The 13,441-nt window shown below is 39.4% G+C and overlaps 1 protein-coding gene across 2 annotated transcripts in view; it reads left to right on the plus strand.

Moving 5' to 3' along the window:
* LOC145990247 (uncharacterized) overlaps positions 1-13,441 on the plus strand; it is a 72,228-nt gene that overhangs the window by 33,999 nt on the left and 24,788 nt on the right. The window lies entirely within an intron of this gene.

Below are 13,441 nucleotides of genomic sequence, written 5' to 3' on the forward strand. Positions count from 1 at the left end.
TCACACCATTATTTTACCATCAAAATGGCAATTTTTAATTATATAGAACATTCTCCACCATGATTCTCTTTTGTTTACTTTTAATTGAATTTGACGCAGTAGTAAATCTACATTGTTTCATATAAAATAATATTTTCACTTCCTGATATCATTCTCTAATTAAACGAATAGTGCATATAAATTATTGCAATATTTGAACACGAGTTTTATGTAGATAGTACCAATCGCAAAGTATTATGATACATTAATCTGAGGAAGTATTTTGTTTAGAATGTGATTTCAGTAATTATATTTATTTTTAAGTAATCTATGTCAAGACAATGAATTAAGTAAAAAAGAATATGAGATTAGTTGCTTGATGGGAAGCTACAGCGTCCTATAAACTTGTAATAAACTCAACACAAACAATTATTTTTATCTGGCGCGGGGCTAAACGACAAATATCCATAAAAATCGCAAACTAAGCGACAAACATCCATAAAAATAGCAAACTAAAGGACAAATATCCATAAAAATCGCAAACTAAGCGACAAACATTCATAAAAATAGCAAACCAAACGACAAACATCCATAAAAATAGCAAACTAAGCGACAAATATCCATACAAATCGGAGTATTATGACAGGTGAACTACTGTAAACACTCAAAAGGCCAAAGATTAGTTTAGTCAGAAAGAAACTGAAAATTCGAACAATATTTGCAAAATTAGGGAAATAAAATCTAAAATTTTAACAAAAAAGAGGAGAGATGAATTCAGTGTAATAGGAACCCAAAATCCAATATTTTTGCATAGATTTAGTCGAAACCAGTCTCTGAAGATGAATTTAGTGACCTTAAAAGTAGTAACCCACAGATTAATTTAGAAGCAAGGAAACAAAAATTTTCAGATGTGATTTTGGCTTAGAAACAACTTCCTCCTTTTCAAAAAATCATTAATGCTAGTAGATTAATTAACGACATGGAAGCTAAAAATTAAAAAAAAAAAGTTGTTGCGGATTAATATCGTGACAAACAACCACGGTATATCACATCAGAAAATGTGCGTATCCTGAAACACTCTCTTTTGTCGGCCGCGGAGTGTTGACAATATATAATGTTCCACGCCGGGTAAAAATCCTATCGAAATACTGTTTGAGTCTCAACACAGATGAACCAGTCAGAGTATGTACACAATTGTACTAGACACAGGGGAATGTGTGTGTTGTGGCGTGATGGGAGGGGGGGGGATATGTGAGAGGCATTCTGCCGGTCACAGAGATTTCCAACGGAGGGTTGGAAATGTTGGCCCCTCTCTGTGGCCCCTCTGTAAATTACCAACATTGTTACCCGGTCTTTTTTTCCTCTCTCTGTGTGCGTGTGCGTGCGTGTGTGTGTCTGTGTCAGTCTGGACTGTCCGTTGTATGATGTACCGGGGTTGACCACTATGGTCCGAATATCTTCAATCATGACTTGGAATCACGGTTTATGTAATGCGCGCTGTGGACGCATGTGTGTGTGTGCGTGTGTTTTTTTCCTCCCTCGCCGCATGTGTGGATTTGTGCGTAAGGGGGCGGGGCCGAATGCTGCTCCGAAACAAAAGTTGGGGGGAAAGGAGGGGTAGACATGTAACGGTAACATGTCATGACGTCACATCCGCTAAACCAATTAGAAGCAAGGCAAGCAACAGCATAATGATGGAGTGTTATAGTTTTTGGTCGCCCGGACCAATAAAGCAAAAACACACGTATAATCTACTGCGGTCATCTGCACAGTTTAGTAATAAAAGGTCGCAAAAGGCATTCAATCAACGTTTTTGGTCATCGCGTCCCTTACGGCGCCTGCGCAGAGAGGCGTCTTCCTAAAGTGACAAGGGGGCTTTTGTAAAAGTTGCAATTCGTCGTAAATAAACAATATACACAGCCACAGGGGTCTATATTCGATATGTAGGACCTTCACGGCAAAATTGCCTGTGGTTTTAACAACATATAAAGGTAGTCACAGTTCCCATTCGAATCACTGTTTGCTCCATGTCGTTAGGTATTATAAAAGCTAGTCTTGTGCATGTAGCTTGGGTTGCCTGTGTAAGGTAATGTGACCATACAAAACCGGACATTTTTCATATTTTTCTGAAGGAAAAACAAGACAGAAAAAATACAAAAACTGTTTCGTCCTAAATGCTTATGTTTGAAAACTACCTATAGTTAAATAAATAAATACTGTGTAAATAACTTACATTATATGGTGATAATCACTGCACTCCAACCAAGCAGTCCTTTGGAATTAGAAGTCATTCATTGATATATTGCCGATTAATGCATCTCCTTCGTCCTCCTCCGTGGCCGTCTAAGGCACCTTGCTTTTAACGGCGGCAGCGGGACGGCATGGGTTCGATTCCGGGTTCAGTCTCTGGAAATTACGACCTGTGTATAGTGTCGGTGGCAACCCACCATTGTGGGGAATTGAGCTTCGAATGAGTAAGCGTAATCCGGTCGCGGAGACCTACTATAACGGCTGGGGATACGTCGGGTTGACCACCCACTAACTAACTAACTTTCTAGCCTTCTTAGATCCGAAGGTTCATGGCTGCAGCAACACAGGCCTTCCATCTGTCCCTATCTTGAGCAAGATCTATATACTCTTTTCCATCTCTACCGATTTCTTTTAGGTCCATCTCAACGTTGTCCCTCCATCTTCGTCTTGGTCTTCCTATAGGTCTCTTACCATCAGGTTCCCCAACAAGAATCCTGTGAACTCCTCTTTCCTCTCCCATTCGTGCCACGTGGCCTGCCCACCTAAGTCTTCTTGATTTAATTATTCTAATAATATCTGGACATGAATACAAATTATGTAGTTCTAAATTATGTAACCTTCTCCACTCACCTGTCTCCTCATCCCTTTTAGGTCCAAATATTTTCCTAAGGATCTTATTTTCAAATACTCTCAATTTGTGTTCCTCTTTCAATGTAAGGGACCAAGTTTCACACCCATATAATACTACAGGCAAAATTACTGTTTTGTTCAAACGAGTTGTTATCAATAATTAGATTTTGATTATTACCTAACACTTGGTTTCGGCCTGTAAGCATATATTTAGTTTTCTCTTTGTTAACTTCCAAACCTATCTCTTTAGCAGTTTTGAAAAATATTTTAGCATTATTCTTAATTGTATTTATATCATCCCCTAATAAGTCTACATCATCTGCATATGCTAACAACTGAGTCATACCATTTAATTTTAGTCCTTCGTTAGTTTCTTTTACCTTCCTAACAGCATATTCTAAGGCAAAATTAAAGAGCAATGGAGATAATGCATGTCCTTGTTTTAACTCATCATGAATTGTAAATTTGTCAGACACATTAATACCCACACGAATATTACTTTCTGTTTCACTGGTGCATATTTTTATCATACTAACAAGCTTCTTAGGTATTCCAAACTCGACTAATATATTATATAAATTTTCTCTTTTGACCGAATCATATGCTTTTTTAAAATCAATGAATAGCTGATGGACATTTTGATTATATTCCCGCTTTTTTTCAAGTGTCTGTCTGATGTGAAAAATTTGATATGTAGTTGATCTGTTACGTTTAAATCCACATTGATAATCACCTATAATTTCATTAGCATAAGGGGTTAGTCTTGTTAAAATAATGTTAGATAATATTTTATATGTTGTTGAGAGTAGAGAAATTCCACGGTAATTATTGCAGTTCATTTTATCACCTTTTTTAAACACAGGAACAATTATGGATTCTTTCCACTGTTGAGGTATTTCTTCTTTATTCCATATTAAACAAATTAATTTATGAATTTGACATATTAACGAATTTCCACCATATTTAATTAACTCAGCTGGTATTAAATCAAGGCCAGGTTCTTTGTTATTCTTTAGCCTTTTAATAGCATCTTTAACTTCAGTCAAGTTAGGTTCTGGAACTAAAGGTTCTGCTGTGTGCACTTCATTTACTTCTGATTTATCTCCTACGTGAACATTTAAAAGGTCATTAAAGTAGTTCTTCCATCTATTTAGAATATCGCTTGGGTAAGCTAGAAAATCACCGTCTTTATCTTTTATCAAGTTTACTTTAGGTTTCTAAACTCATTTACACCTTTATATAAATCTCTGACCACCCGACTATTCCAATACTGGTTGAAGATCTCCACGCTTAGAGGTGACGAAGGAAAGCGTGGGAGGGAGACCTGTAGTCGGTAGGTAAAGCCAAGGCCCTTCAAAGGGCTGTAGCGCAAAGGATTATTATTATTATGTAGCGCAAAGGATTATTATTATAATGTATCTCCTTCTCTTCAAATAACATTTTGTAAAAGTTTAAACACGTGTGATCAAAGTTCACCGTATTAATCAACATAGCTTTCAAAGTTTGTACTGAAAGAACGTTCTTGTCACTTGTCCACAAACCATTCAGTGGGGGGGGGGGGCATTAGTCCGGGTAAACAGAGAAGAAACTCCAAATTTAAGAAAATTGGAATGTGACACATTGTTGACATTGAAATATGAACTACTTTCTACCCAACAATCGCTAGGTGATATTCTTTCCAGCTTCCATTTTTCCAATATTTCTGGTGTTATGTAGTAATTTTATGCCGAGTTGTCACAAAAAAAGGGACATTTTGGCGTCCGTCCCGTTTTACGTTCCAAAATAATCAGGACACAGACTCAATAAAAGGGACTCTGTCTGGTCACCTTAGTGTAGGCGGATACTGTTTATGTTTCTGTGAACTTCAGTCATCCCTTATGAGTTCAGATGTAAGCAACACGGAAAACTGAACTTTAAGAAGTTTGAATCAACCCCTTATATTTAGGCAACCCAAATCACGTAACAAATTGCAGCGTTGCATACCAAGTTAGGATACGTATCCATTGCGATGATTTAGAACTTGGGTACAGTCTTAGAAAAAAATACCTGGGCCACGGGACGTAGAATTTCGTAACGTCTTAAAGCCTGTTGTTTATGCAACCCAAATAACAAAATATTCGCTTAAGTTTGCCTGGTGATTCTGACTTCTCGGGAAGGATTGAGCTTTGATAGCATGAGTCACATGACTCGTGCCCCAGCCACAACAAACAGCTGGGTGCTACGATGCCTCCAGAAGAAAATTTCAGGAACTGGTTTCTTGACAAGAGCTACTCGTAAGGAAATACTATTCTATCAAGTGATATTAGAGTCATTGTCAAGAAGGTTCGCTGAAATGATGGTTCTCATCACAGACCACATGCCACACGTTAATTGTTTAAGTCTAGTTCATGCACTGGACCTACAGATTAAAATGGGATTCGAACCAAATGCCTCTCTACTTGGTATTGAATTCGGAAGCCTTTCATTACATGGCGAAGACGTTACTACTACGACATCAGAGAGGCAATGGAACCCCTTGAGAAAGAGATAAGCGAAAATTGCTACCTGACAAACCATATTTGCCCGTAAATTTTAAATATAAGACAATATTTTGTACTGACAGTTTCGAACCGTGGGAGAGGCATATATTTTTTTGTACCATCGTCCATTTCACGAGTTTATAATTCTTCCTCACCGACACGAGTAACGCGAGTGGTAGAAGAAAAGCGAAGTAAAATAACTGAAACAGAAATAAAAGGAAAAAGCGAAATAAATTTTATTCATAATATTCTGCAGTCACTTGAGTTGTATTCACGGGATGCTATCTTTAAAGAAAGCCGTGGTCTCTTCCTTGTCTTTTTCGCTTTCTTTGTGCTCTTGCTTCCCCCGTCACGATTGGTCTAAAACTAATTAATGCGACATTAATTAAACAATCCAAACAACGAAACAATGCACAATCAACTGCAGAAAACATCATTCCAAATGTTTTCGAATCGGAAAACAATTGAGATGCTGTAAAATGACTTAAGATGCAGTAATAAAGTGGGAATTCGGTACCGTATAGAATTAAATCGGTAGAGATGTTCGATTTGATTGGATGTTTGTTATTTAGATTTGCTATTCTTTCACTTTTGGCAAATAGCGACGATGAAGATGAGTGATGCTATGATGAAATTGATGAAGGGACACTTACCAATTACACCCACGCCCAAGTCGAGATTCTAACCAGGGACCCATGGCATCGTAGGGCGCTGTGCTAACCACTCCTCCATGGAGTGGACATTATAGCATATTTTGTGTGCTCAATTGGGATCAATCAATGGAATGAATAGGCATATTATATGATTAATAAATTCATATCATAATACCACGTCATATTATTCGGCACGAAGTAACATCAGAGACATTCAATCTTGCATTTTTGCCTTTCAACTAATTCTTTGAATTCAGGTTAATCACAACAATAAGATAAATTATGAAGAAAATGATAGTGAATGTGGGATATTGACAGTTATTACGAATTTCCTGAGAGAAACAACATTAAGCAGGCTCGGTGGTCAAGCTCATTAAGTGATTGACATTCGATATCGTCGCCAAAGTTATCGGGTTTGAGTACCGTCCTTGTCGGGGGTGTTTGACTATTTCGTCATCAATTTCATGTAATGGTCACTCGTCCTTATCGTCGCGATCATCGAACAGGGAATAAAAATTATAAAAATAAATACGATGGAAGAGTACTTATTTCATCTCTCACGAAATCTCCTACAAAACCGGAATATATAAAATACATGTATATTCATTCACATACATTTTCGATTTCTATATTTAACGGGAGAGCAATTTTCAATTCGACAAACCGAGAGGCGGAGAAACTGTCAAGTCTCGTTTCTTCTTGGCACCTCCGTAATCGAGTTGTTCTGTTTGTCATTGGCTTTGTATTGGCAATTATTGTCATTATTCTTCCCCTGCAGGTAAACCATAACGATGAATTATGATGAAATGAAGCAGATAAAAGGGCAAGAACAAGAAAGTCATGCCTGTTCGGGACTCCAACCCAGAACCTTATGTAACGAGATTTGAAATTCTGGAGAAGGCGTCCGTGTTTCGCTTGGTTTTCTCTTTCCTCTACTTCTCTTATATTATCATACATGTATAATAAAAATGGATCTGATACGATATGTTGCGATTCATAATTGTGCTGGTTAGATGCTACAGATGTGAACTCCAACCTGCAATATATTATTCCCTTTTGTTTCGTATCTGGTTGAACATGAAATTTTCTTACACTGTGACAATTTCTTTCTTAGTTTTGGTTTGGTGCACAGATATGCTAATCTGGACTCGACCTTCAGTTTAAAGTGGGATACTAACCACTATGTGCATCCATCGTGTATCAAACCCGGGATCCACTGATTACAAGGCGACGACGTTATCACTACTCCATCGAGGAGGCCCCATGACAAAATGTTATTCACTCGATCTCTACCATAATTTATTTCAGCATTTACATTTTCGTTTTCTTCTTCTTTTTTCCTTTTGTTAACTACTCTTATACAACTCTTTTTGCGTCTTCGAATTTCTTCTTGTTTCAGGAAAAAATAATACATGCAGGCTCTATAAAAATCCCCCGTTCAAATAGATAAAACGTTCACTCTCGAGAACTAATTTACATGTTTATCACTAACGTAACCATTAGAAAACTATTGAAATGTTAACTGATATAACTGCAGATGAAACAATACTTACAGCCACTAACGAAATATCTATTCTTGTGTAGCCTCACAGACAAGTATCTGGTGAGTCATTCACTCTTGCTGACTACGGGCGAAGGTCACTGAACTAAAGGGTGGTGGCAAGCAAGCAGGCTTCTGTTCTACCAAAGACGAGGTCACGTGTTCCAGTTATCAATGGCGTACGAAATAAGGAGGAACACAGCTATCTGACGTATGTTTTGGTCCCGTCATTGCACGTAGACAGTGGCGTATGCTGGTTCTAACGAGTGGGTAATCTCCGACCTTTTGATCCTCAAACTCCAAAAGTTTCCGTGCAATTTATGTCACGCTCCATATTGGATTTAGGAATATTGTGTCGGAATGTTTGTCTTATTGCTACGATCACAATCAATTAATTCTCGTTATTGCAGTTTACTATACGCGTAGAATTTCAAATAATAAAACAAGACAGTATTATAAAGCTATAAAAAAACAGCCTGTGAAATATAAAAATGAAAGACGTGCACTAGTGAAATAAAAACCCGCAATATTAATTTAAGTGCAAAATTCAACTTACTCCAGGACCCGATTACTTGTGCCGTACTACATCCAAAGCACGCTGTTTGTCCAGTTGCACGTCAATACGTGTCTGGGCGAAAGATTGCAGCTTAACAAAGGAAGTTATGTGACTTTTGGATTTTTCATGTTTGGCACAAGTGTTGCAAAGATTACAGTCACGCGTCCATACATTCTTTTCAGCCCCGAAAAGTAAGCACGGCGAACAAAAATGCAAAGCTTATTAACACTTATACTTCCTGTCAACCATGGTGTTTTGTCATAATTTGCTTGCGAAAATGCCTCACATATTCCCGATTTTGTCTTTGTGTGTAGAAATAAGTTCAAGCGATGACACTGGCCTACCTGTATTAACAATTTGCAACTTCTCCTGAAAAGATCTTGTTCCAAAAGGTTTCACCAGCAAATCTTGTATCACATCCATTACCCTTTAACACAGCACTATCACGACAAACACTAACACCTAAATAAATAATAAACACGAAGCCAACGACTACACGCATTCAGTTTCACGCGCCAAACTTCTGTTGTTGTGTTCCTGGCTCAGAATGAAATTCCCTATGAATAATAAAAAAAATCCCTTTCCGAGCTCGAAATGACAGGTTTTTAAAAGTTCGAATCATTGCAGGTCAGAGTCAGAATTTTATTTCGGGATGGGGATCATCCCTTATTAGCAGCCGCCACATAAATTTGAAACAGTGGGGTTAGATGTCCTGAAGATGAATCTCAGATTATTACAACGTATTAAGCAAAGTGTTTAATCCTGCTAATGAAGTAAAATGAATTACCACTATACACTTTTTAAATTAGATATTTGTAGGATTTCGGGGAGGGGGGTTTCCCTTTAAAAAAATATTCAGTTCCGTGAGAGAAGTATTCTCGCTGCTTTTGAAGATTAGAGAGGAGAAACAATCACTATTTTTGTAAATACAAGGATGGGGGGAGTCAGCAAATAGGTGCTTTAATTGCTTAAGCCTTGAATTTTAATTCAGTTTGCTTCATCTTCAATATTTAAGCTTTTCCCTTTTGATAAATTTATGTTCAAGTAACAGAAATCAGCAAGACAGAAGCAAATGTAAAGTGAAAATTAGCGTAGAATTGGTTTGCCCATGTTATTCAGTTTTCCTGTTCTTCGCACTCTACCGGGTACGTTTTCCCTAGTTGAGCGGAGGGAACGGTAAAGGCTCTCAAGGTTGAGAGTGCGACCGGTGGACTCTCACAAGAAGGAGCTTACCCTGGGCACGGAATCACCGCGCCTGAAAAGCAGTGTTTCCTCCCCCTCTTTCCTTTGTCCTCCCTCCTCGCCAAGGGTTGTAAGGAAAGCGGGAGGAATGACGTCAGGGTGAGATTCCCTGAAGTCATTCCACCGGCTGGAGGAAAAGTGGGTGCGTATAGAGGTCCCTCAACTTTCGTATTCTGTTTCATTTCAGAACCCTATCCGATGTAGGTTTTAGGTTCTGTTTCTGTTCGGTTATTTCACGTTGTCTTCCTGCTTATGTTATTCGCGACGAAGGCTCTGGATTCGATAATCTGGACAATAACGGGATTGTGTTGGTTGCTTGATTTGATGTCTTAAGTTCACTTTATGTCCTGTTAGGCTAATCGTGAATGGACCTACAGTTTAAAGGGGGATCCGAACCACTATGTTCCTCCACCGAGTATCGAACCCGGGATCCCTTAATTACAAGGCGCCCACGATCCCACTCCGCCATCGGGGATTGTGTTCGCAACGAATGAATCAAATTTGAGTGATATGATATGCAACCATTGGAAGACTATTGAAAGAAAAGCTACGGGAACCTGCCAGTTTTTCTACTGCAGACAGGAAACCATAAACATGCAAGAGAAGCTTATATTCTATGAAACCTGACGCTATGTGCTCGAATACTGGCTATATATAATCCATAGAGGCATAGCAACGTTAAACAACCTCTTATATGATACATATAGGTTTAAAAAGGTCGAAATACAAAGATTGTGTGCGCCTCACTGATGGCGTAGTGGTAAGGCCTTGTAATCAAGGGGTCTCGGGTACGATACCAGGTGATCGCACATAGTGGTTCGGATCCCACTTTAAACTGTATGCACTTCAGATTAGTCTATCTGTGCCGGTGACTCAGTCGGTAACGCGTCTGACTACCATGCTATAGGCCCCGGGTTCGATCCCCGGCCGGTTCAAGCCAGGGAACTTTTCTAACGTTGGAAGCGGCCCCGGCGCCCACCCAGCGTCGAATGACATGGATACCTGGGGGAAACCCTGGGGGTAAAGGCGGTCAGGGGCGTGATGCTGATCACATCACCCCCACTCACGAACGAATCAAGAAAGTATGGGGCGGCGTGATGCTGATCACATCACCCCCACTCACGAACGAATCAAGAAAGTGTGGGGCGTTACCCCCACACCCCCTATACGCCTTCATGGCGTAGCGCTAAGCACAGGTGAGAACTTTACCTTTTTTTGCATAAAGTGGACTTACAACAAAATTTAAAATTGCGATAAAGATTATGATAAGGTATTAAAGAATTGGGTCTAACACATTTTTTTATTGTTTACCAATGACCTTGTTAACGGTGGAAGCGGTCCCGGCGTCTACCCAGCGTCGAATAACATGGGTACCTGGGGGAAACCCTGGGGGGTAAAGGCGGTCAGGGGCGTGATGCTGATCACATCACCCCCACTCACGACCGGATCAAGAAAGTGTGGGGCGTTACCCCCACACCCCTTAGCAGCTTTAAGAAACCTGATTTTTTGGGGGGTTACAAATGCCCTTTCTGCTCCCGTCAAGTTACGCCTATGAAAAAACAGGAATTCAAAGTAAAAGACTGTCCCGACTAAATCGGGAGACACGTCTGATAGATTTACAATTGGGAAAATCATAATTAAGCGTGTAGTTGAAAACAACCTATTTTCATATATTGCATGCAGCTCTACTTTTTCTGCAATGTGGATCAAGAACTGGGGACGTGGAGAAGCACAACACTCCACGTAACCAATAGTCACGTGACCCTCTTTGCTTTCCTGTCATGTTGACCTTCGCGTGGAACACATTTCTCGGTGTTAAGACAGGCAAAATCACCCGATCATCGAAGGGTGCAATATGTGTTGCCTACCCTCCTGCATTACTTGCTCCTATTAAAGCCTTATGGGGAAGAACTTTTTTCCATGACTGTACATGGGTAGCCGAACAAACCCCAGTGGCAGAGTGATCAACGCTAAGTGCCCGGGATGGAATCCAAAATCTTTTCCTGAAGTTTAACATCATAGGTTTCAAGACATCCTTCCCAATACTAGGGCCTCGCAGATGGCGCAGTGGTAGCGCCGTTGCCTTAATCACCCGGGTTCGATACCTAGTGATACGGATCCCACTTTAAACTCTAGGTCCAGCCCTGATTAGCTTATCTGTACATTATGTGGACTTAAAATAAAATCTCCTGCTCCTTCCCAATCCTCGCAACTCCTCGCTCGATACGACTCAAGGTGACCACTTGAAAGACGTTATTTTTGGTTGGTATCAATTTGTGTTGGGTGAACTAATCATGTGTAAGATTAATTGTTTCTGTTTCTTGAATTAATCTCCAAGAAGTGTATAATTTATTCCATTTACATAATATGGTCTGGTGCAACGTGTACGTTTTGTGTTTATTTTCTTTTTGTGCGAGCCATAGGCTGTACGCACTACATAGTTTTGATTCTTATTTCTACAATATTTTATTACATTTAGTTTTCTTTTAAGCTGTATCTTACTTTGCCCCCTATATACACATTCTTCCCCTCCCTCAACAGTTCTTCTTCCAGTCTTTCTTCCTTCTTCCTCGCCCCACTTCTCTTTTCCTGCACTCTCACCAAAAACGCGTACATTTTACTTTACACACACTTACACTATAAAGATGGCTCAGCTGGAGCATGATGACTCATTTAGCTGCTTTCTCTAATAGCTTTCCCCCGCCGTTCTCTTACTTCTCCCAGGTATTTCCCCACTTGCTGCCCCGCTTCCTTTATCTTTATTCTGTCGTCTACCACTTCTATGACCTCCCTCCCCGTTACGTCTTTCATGCATTTGTCCCTTAGGTTACGTGTAGAAGGGCAGTTCAGTAGGATATGCTCGTCCGTCTCCTCCCCATCGCACAAAGAACATATCATTTCCCTTGCTTCGTTTCTCTTTCTTAGTTGTTTCCATCCCCCTAATCTGAACCATGCCATCGCGCCTCTTTCATATTTTCCTACAACTGTCTACTATTTAAAAACCGTCAGCTAATCATGCTCTTCCCCGTAAGTGCATATGTATCAATTCTCACCGACATAATCAAGCGGTAAGTGTGGAGTACATTAGAATTCGCAGCCTGAATAGCGTAAAACTTGAGCAAATTCAATATAGTCGTTTAATATTTAATTTATTCAAGTGTTGTAATATTGGAGTAGTAAATTTTATATGACAAATATTTTCTGTGATGGTCTCAAGAGTAACTTGAACATATCCTTCACATAACGTGAGGAGGACCTACGTTACAGTTACTTCGTCCGAAAAGTATCTCATGTACAGTTATCGTTAAAGTCGTATTACATGTTTGATGCATGAATTTCAAGCGGGCTGTTCCTAATCATCAACATATTAACATTAACTTTAACTGAATTATAATTAACCTCATACACTTTTAAATATTAAAATATAGAGATAATATAAGTAAAAAATGCTTTACTTCAAAATGATCATTAACTTTAAAAAAATAGTAAATCATAATTATGATAAATACTGTCGAAGTGAGAAGCAGTGGAATATCCATGATGATTAGATTGCATTCTCTTATGTCCTAGGTGTTATAAAATAAATATCTCTAGGGCCTCCCGATGGCGTAGTGGTAGCGACGTCGCCTTGTAATGAAGGTGTCCCGGGTTCGATACCCGGTGGAAACACATATTGGTTCGGATCCCACTTTAAACTTAAAGCACCATCCCAATCAATGTCTTCGGGATACATGTAGTGATGTTAAAAACAAAACATTTTTCTTACAATTTAATAATCATCAACTGGCTCATTCTCTCAGGACGAGCATCTGGTTCCAGATATTGATAAAAAAATTGTGTGAAGAAAATTTCTTTCTTTCTGAAAACTGCGTTACAAGTAACTCATATACTTCCAAACTCTGGCTTTCATATTGCATTAAAGAGGCCCCACCGATGGCGTAGCCTTGAAACGTCGTCGCCATGTAATCAAGGGGTCCCGGGTTCGATACTCGGTGGAGGCACATTGCCCAGTGGTTCGGATCCCACCTTAACCTGTAGGTCCGATCCGGATTAGCCTATATGTACATAAAGT

The sequence above is a fragment of the Lepisma saccharinum genome, chromosome 7 (assembly GCF_977018435.1).
Source record: "Lepisma saccharinum chromosome 7, izLepSacc3.1, whole genome shotgun sequence".
Classification (NCBI taxonomy): Eukaryota; Metazoa; Arthropoda; class Insecta; order Zygentoma; family Lepismatidae; genus Lepisma; species Lepisma saccharinum.